This window comes from Arvicanthis niloticus, chromosome 29 (genome assembly GCF_011762505.2).
Source record: "Arvicanthis niloticus isolate mArvNil1 chromosome 29, mArvNil1.pat.X, whole genome shotgun sequence".
Classification (NCBI taxonomy): domain Eukaryota; kingdom Metazoa; phylum Chordata; class Mammalia; order Rodentia; family Muridae; genus Arvicanthis; species Arvicanthis niloticus.
This window is the reverse complement of record NC_133437.1, coordinates 21,381,304-21,387,958: the sequence shown is the minus strand read 5'-3', so window position 1 is coordinate 21,387,958 and position 6,655 is coordinate 21,381,304. Positions and strand designations below refer to the sequence as shown.

General features: G+C 44.7%; 1 long non-coding RNA gene across 1 annotated transcript; it reads right to left on the bottom strand.

Annotated features, from left to right (window-relative positions):
* Positions 1-2,032: 2,032 nt before the first annotated feature.
* On the bottom strand, positions 2,033-4,724 carry LOC143440292 (uncharacterized). Its single transcript, XR_013108070.1, has 2 exons — positions 4,030-4,724; positions 2,033-2,892 (listed from the first exon to the last, which is right to left on the bottom strand). It is a non-coding gene; the product is annotated as an uncharacterized LOC143440292 (long non-coding RNA).
* Between the last annotated feature and the right edge of the window lie 1,931 nt (positions 4,725-6,655).

Genomic DNA, 6,655 nt, shown 5'->3' with positions numbered 1-6,655 from the left:
TTGGCTGATAGAGGCTTGGCTGAGCCTTGTGATGACATAGCTCCTTTAGGAGCTGCATAGAACTCAGATTTATGCACGTTGGTTCGGCATGTCGAGGACACAATGTGGGTACCTGCAAGTGGTGTGTGACAAGGTACTGCAGAAGAAGGACCCAAAATGTTTGCTTCTGAGTCCCCCCAAAACCAAACCTGATTGCATAGAGGTTGGTGTTGATTTCTTGCATCTCAAAGCAGCCGACTAGGACCCTACATGTTCTCTTGGTCTCTTGGCTCCTGACTGGCTCTGTTCCTGAGTCTCAGTCCACCTGCCCCCTACCCCTTCTCTTGTAGGAACCAAATGTGAGATGTTCAGGTCTCAGTTTGAACTTAGAATTCACTGCCCGGAGATGCATTCCTTAGTCAGAGGACACTTGCTGGATTAACATTCAGAGGAGGAAGGGAGAGGCTGATTAACATTCCTCAGACCACAGGGAAGGGAACCCACCTGTTGGTGGGAAAGGCCCAGAGCACAGAGACACATTCCAGGAATGTAATAAACCTGGGCAAATGGAAGACACTCATTGTCATAAAAGTAATGTGAGAATGTTAGTCACCTAACCTAAGAAGGTCAGCCTTTGTAGTCCTTTGTGGTTGCCCTCATAAACTCTGTATAAAAACTGCTCCTAACTTTGGCTCGGGGTTCCCCTTGTCTGTGTACTGGGGTATACTGGTTAACATCTTATCATCAATAAACCTCATGTTATTGCAGTGAATCCTGTCCATGAGTGTTTCTGGGGGAGTGCATCCCCTGGTTTTGGAGCTTAGAGTCCAACACTCTCATATCCACCTCTTGATCTCTTTCCCTTTTCCTCTCACGGCTCAGTTCAGTCTGCAGGCCCAGTTCATTCTGGAGTCTTCCAAATGCCCCTGGCTGTTTTCTCCCTCCCATCTACAGTAAAAGCTCCTCAACCATACCTAGGAGCAGTCATGGCCTCATTTTCCACTCCAAGTCAAGGTACCAGGAACACGAAGCAACAGTTAGTCTAGCAGAAGAGAACATGCCGTCCAGGACCTAAGCCAGGGAGGCTTTCCAATGGGTTTTACCACCTCAATGAACTTAATCAAGATAATCTGCCACTTGCATGGTCTAACCTAGTCAAGATAACTGTGGACACAAACCCACAGCTCTCATCTTAAAGGGAATAAGAGTTTATTCTGGAATCATTTTGAATGACCATGGCCCCAGGAACACAGAATTAGGTCACCCCAAATTCCATGTATCAATGCAGAAGCAGGTTTGTGGTATTTGATAGTTTGACAGAACAAGAACGTCACACATCCAGACAAGTTTAAACCACATTGGTGAGTACATCAGAAAGGCAGGCGCTGCAAGATGAAAGATGCTTTTCTAGAGGCCCAAGATGCCATCTGAGGTTTTGGTTGGTGTAAGATAATCTGCTAAATTAATAGATTACCAAAGGTTTTTGTCAGTTAGTTGCATGGTGTTAGTTCTGACACAGAGGTGAGCAGCAAATGTCTGTTCTGGAAGGTTAGAACCAGCCCAAGATAAGGTCTCTTTGGACCACCAATGTTCCAGTCTCTCCACAGTACTGAAATCCTAACCAGTCAATCAGCTCATATAATCTTTCAGAAGTGTAGTTGGAGGCTTGCCTACAAGATAATTTTAGATCCTGTCAAGGTGAGGGGCTGTTTTAGTTTGTTTTCTGTCACTGAGGTGACACTCTGATGAAAACCAACTTGAGGAGAAAAGGGTTTAATTTCAGTTTGTACTTTTGTGTTTCAGTTCTTTGTTGAGGGAAGTCAGGGCAGGAACAGAATCAAAACCACAGAGACCATAGAGGAATACTGCTTACTGCTCTCTGGTTCTCTCTGTGTCTCTGTCTGTTTGTCTCTTTGTCTCTCTCGCTGTCTCTTTTTTTTATTCAGCTCTGGACTACTTACCTAGGAATGGTACTGAAGACCCCCAAACTCGGGAGACCCTTACTCAAGTCTCGGGAAGTCGAGACCACCCACAAACTCCAAGACACCATACCTGGATGCAATCAGCAGAAGTTTATTAGGGAAGAGAGCTGGCAGCCAGCAGCCAAACTGCACACTCGCGCAGGAGTAGAGTTTGACAAAGCCAGGTAGTCTGAGGAGGGTTTTTTTTTTTTTTTTTTAAAGGAGTAAACCATAAACCAGGGGAGTGGGAAGGGGGTGAGGGGTTGTCAAGGATACATAGCATAAAAATAGTGGAACATTTCAGAGGAACTCACCCTAAATGATTTAGAGTCATGTGAAAATCACTCTGCACACTCATTTTTCTCAAAAATGTAGTTTTTTTTACCATCTCACTGTGCCCTATCCTGTCATTATCAACTATTTCAGGTTAACTATTTTTCACTTGTTCTGGCTATAGCTCCACCTAGATGACTTGCATCTTTCTCTGTAGTCAGGAATGTGTCTTCTTGCTTTGGGCTTTCCCCACCCTGAGGCTTGAGGAATGTTAATCCAGCAAGTGTCCTCTGATTCAGGGATAACGTCCTACACCCGGAATGTGTCCTGGGGCAGTGAAGGCCTAAAATCTTACATTCAGTTCCACGTTCTGGAACCTGCACTTTTTCTGCTCAGGTCTAAGGGCAAAGAAAAAGTCTACATATATTTCATAAAATGGTCTTATAATTTTTCACTCTACAGTACCACTCACAGTGGTCTTAAACCTCCCACACCAGTCAATTCAAGACAATCTCTTCCAGACAGAATTACAGGTCAATCTCATTGAGGCAACTCTTCAGTTTGAGGTTCCCTCCTCCCAGGTGACTCTGGCTGTGACACTTCGGCATTAAGAACTAACCAGGATAGTTTTCTTGCTCAGATTGGACCAGTTCTGCAGCTTCCTTAGCTAACCAGCACACTGTCAACAAAAGAGAAGCTGTTTCTTTTCCAAGCTCTCTGGAGGTTTCCAGCTTTCTTTGTGTGTGTGTGTGTGTGTGTGTGTGTGTGTGTGTGTGTGTGTTCTTGCCCCCAATGCCCACTGAACTTTAACCTTCAACCTGTGCCTTCCCAGGCTAACAAGATATGACCCTTAAGGCTCTGCACCAGATCCACCCTCATGCTTGCAGACACCCAGCCTATGGTTCAATAGATCTTGCTGAATGCCTCCAGCAAGAAACAGAATTGTTGCTCTGCCCAAGAATACAAACTTGGACCTCTTTCTAGACCTCTTGTGTAGAAGGACAGGTCAGATAGGTGTGTGGAAGTGACAGCTACCCTACGGCTCCATTTCCATTTCCCTGATGTTCTATTACAATCTCTTGCCTGTTGACATCGACAGTTAAGTCCTTTTGCAGCTACGGGTCTGATCCCCCAGTTCAGCTTCCTCTGTAGACTCATACTTAGATTGTGAGGGTGAGAAAGGGGCAGAGTAACATTTCCAGGAGAGATGGGGGAAAATCAGTCACCCCTCTGTCCCCAGTTCGCAGGTTTTGGTTTGAGAAGCCTTAAAAGTTCAATGTGTGTTCTGGGGGCTCGTTTTCGTTGTTGTTTTGCCTACTTGGGTGTTGAGAGCGAGATTTCATTTTGCAGTATCTCGGACTAGGTAGGCTCTGATCAAATCCAAATTACATAAACCTGCCTCTCAAAGTGGAGTGTTGGCGAACATGAGAGCAGATTTCCACCAGAGGGCGCTGCTGAGCTGAAACGGAAGCGGGAATTTTTTTTTTTTTTTTTTTTTTTTTTTTTTTTTTTTTTTTTTTTTTTTTTTTTTTGTGGCTAGTTTTTTAAAAAACGGAGGGAAAGCTTGGCAATCGCCAGAGTAGTTTTAACTCTAAACCCTTTCTTTGCCCCGAGGCAGACGACTCCGATTAGCAAACCTATGTCAAAAAGAGCTAATTGGGTTTCATAACTGCAGACAGGATTCACAAATATTTCCGGATCGCTATGGCTGTGCCTTGACACAGCTTTTCCTCACAGGCAGAATCCTAGCACCCTCCCCGCCTAGCTCCTGCTGTTGAGCTATCTCAGTTAATTGGTTCACTCAATCACCACCCACCTCGCTTTCCCATCGGCACGGAAGCGTAGAACTACAATTCCCAGGCTCCTTTGCTGCTAGGGTGTTAAAGTCTTTGGTGTCCGTGATTCTGTGAATCTTGAATTCAGAAGACAGAGACAGGATACAGGGTTTCTCTTCTGTGGGTCCAGATTGGAACCAGGATGACAGAATCTGAGTCAATTTTCTTCAGCTCTAGCGAGAATTCTATGAGCCACTCAGTTCCCTACAGTGAATGTTTCAAAAATAGCTATAGTAAATTCTGTTTTCTGTAACTAAGATGCTGATACATTATAATAGATCTGCGTTAGTCATTTGGCAGAGTTCCCAAATTCCACTCTGCCCTTCCCTCCTTGAGGCCAACCGATCACAAACTTTGTCTCAATTGAATGAAAGAAAGCTGATTATTCTGACATTTGCTAAACTAACAGAAAGACTTTACTGAGACTACTCAAGGAAGTGTCAAGGTTACTGAATAGAAGAAAAATGCTGGCCTAGACTTTGAATACCACAAAAATAGCTTGGGTACCAGATACAGTAAGGGAGATGGAGATGAAAAATGGCAGAGTTCTCAGTGTTGAGGGACTCTTTAGAAGCCAACTTCATAAAAATCTGGCAGAAGGCCGACCAAAGTGACCAGAAGCCAAAGTTGGGGAATAAGGAACTGCTATCAAGGACGATGGATCTCTGCTCATCAGACTTGCCAGAATTCTTGGTATCTGACAGAATTTCTGTGCAGATCCAGTCAGAACAGGGAACAAAGCTGAGGTCAAGTCCAGAAGACACACTGAAGCCTTATGGAACTTTGGCTAAGAAAGGGGTTTTCCATAAATACATGTTGTTTCTAACAAAATCTCAATCTAGACTAGGGACCCAGATGGTGGGGTGAGAGCCTAAGAGAGACCGAGAGAGACAGAGAAAGCACCCAGCCAACCTTTCTCCACAGCTGACATCCCCCAAAGAAAGGGCTCCTCCACATCTTCTCAAAAACCCTTCAAACAGAATGTCCCTCCCTTCCACTTCCTGTGAGCCTTTCTATCCACCCTCCTGAGTTCCTCATACTCTCTATGGTTTTTTTTTTTTTTTTTCCTATGTTCATTCCCTGTCAACTAGTTACTGGCTTTGCTTTTTGACCTATGATTGACTTTAATCCTGTTTAAAACAATCAGAAAGCTCTTGGATTAAAGGCGTGTTCGAGGGCTGAGCCACACAACTAAAGACAGGATTTCCCGGGAAATAACACAATCTTGGGGATTCACAGCATGATCAGACACCCTGCACATGCACATACATGTCAACTGTTCAGCACAGAGCAACAATGGGCTCTAGGTCTTGACTTCCCTGTTTTGGTAACGCCATAGGTCAGGCTGTGCGGGAGGGAAAAGCTCAGTGGATGCAGGTAACTGGCCAGGGCACCAAAAACAAAGCACTAGAGAAGGAGAAAAGGGAGGTGGTAAAGAGACCAGTGAACACCAAGATGGGCCACACTGTGGAGGGTGATCAGGATTCTGTGTTTTGTTCTAGGTCCACGGAGGCAACATCCACTGAAGCACGTTAAACATGGAACTAAAAGGGCCTCGTTCACATTGTACACAAACCACCTTAGCAGCTGTATTTCTGTCAGGGATGGATAGGTTGGCATGGTAGGACAAGTAGCAAAACTCACGCTAATACCTAAGACCCCACTGCACTAAGCTGTGGGTTCTCGGGAGAAACTATAGGGTGGCTCGAATTAGAATGCCTATCTGAATACTTGATCCCAAGTTGGTGGTGTTTCAGGATGGTGCAGACTTGCTGGAGGAAGTACATCACCAGAGGTGTGCTGCTTCAGGAGTTCAAAGCCTCCTTCCACAACCCTTTCATTCCCGGTGCTTTATGCTTGTCGGTGGAAATAGATCTCTCAGCTTCCTGCTCTACGTCACTCCTCAACCATGCTCAACCAACTCTCCCTCAGAGCCATAAACCATGTTAAACTCTCCTGAAAGTTGTCTTGGACAGTCATGATGTTGTATCGTAGCAACAAAAAAAGTACCACACTGGGGAAGAAGCCAACCCATCTCATTCACAGCAGCTACAAAAACAGTGGAGATCCTACTGATGTTTAATGGACGTGAAAAAGACTCATGTGAAATAGACTGGAAGACGTGGGTGTCAAAATTTGGCAACAGGTTTATCATCAGATCACAGATGTTGTAAAAAAAAAAAAATCTTTGCTAAATCAAAGCCAAATGGAGAAGGGAAAAAAAACACACACACACACACACACACACACATCTCAACGTTGTTATCACTGATCCATGGATTCTGGCAATTCACCAATCACTTCTGGCCATCTCTTCTAGAAATGTGGTGGGAGACACACACACACACACATATAAAACCACTGAGAATCTTGAGGAGGCTGAGATTCGATGACCTCCTTCAAGCATGCCTGGATCTCTGGTGTAAGCATGGTGTCCCTGGTGACACCTCCCTGTGGAAACTTGAGACTCACAAATACTATGTGATAATCAGTAATGTTCCGAGATGGAGACTTTATTAAAAACATAATCATAGGCACATGCTTTTAGGGTGACCCATGCTGTCCTGACTGTTGGTGCTGGCAAGTCGGAAGCTGGTACCTCCAACG